Here is a 753-nt window from a genome sequence, read left to right as displayed (position 1 = left end):
AGAGAGGGAAGGAGGGAGGGAGAGAGGGAGAGAGAGAACGAGTATAATTGTAATAGGGTAACAAAGAGAAAGAGTAGCTGGGAGGTCAGCATGCGCTTCGGTGTGCTGGCGGTCACCACAGATAGCCATTTGTCTCTTCTGCCTTTAGAATTTGAGGAAATACAAAAAAAAAAAAAAAAAAAAAAAGCCGGGCGGTGGTGGTGCACACCTTTAATCCCAGCACTTGAGGGGCAGAGGCAGGCAGATTTCTGAGTTCGAGGCCAGCCTGGTCTACAAAGTGAGTTCCAGGACAGCCAGGGCTACACAGAGAAACCCTGTCTCGAAAAACAAACAAACAAACAAACAAAAAAGAATTTGAGGAAATGGAGTTTCCTTTGGACCTGACCTGTCACTAACATGTCACATGAGCCAGCGGGGGACAATTCACATTCGGACTACAACGTGGGCCACAGGCCAGATTCCATTCCACGTGCAAATATCCAGGGATAAGGGTGTCAACAAATGGCCATATAACTCTTTGCTAGTTTGGGGAGTGCCTGCTTCTGCTTTGGGGCAGAACTTGCCAGCATCAGAGTGAGAGGTCACCCCTAGGTGGACAGATCTCCTCTGAGAAGTCTGGAAGGCCAAGTGGTTGATTGGAGAAGCAAACTTACTGCTAAGCTTTGAATAGGATTGTTTTAGACACAGCTTTGCACGCAGTAGCTAAGATAACAATGCAGCTGAGACTCCATGATTTTCTACTAGAGGCTCCAG

This window comes from Mastomys coucha, unplaced genomic scaffold, assembly GCF_008632895.1.
Source record: "Mastomys coucha isolate ucsf_1 unplaced genomic scaffold, UCSF_Mcou_1 pScaffold3, whole genome shotgun sequence".
In the NCBI taxonomy this organism is placed as follows: domain Eukaryota; kingdom Metazoa; phylum Chordata; class Mammalia; order Rodentia; family Muridae; genus Mastomys; species Mastomys coucha.
The sequence above is the reverse complement of the archived record's forward strand: the minus strand, read 5'-3'. Positions refer to the sequence as shown.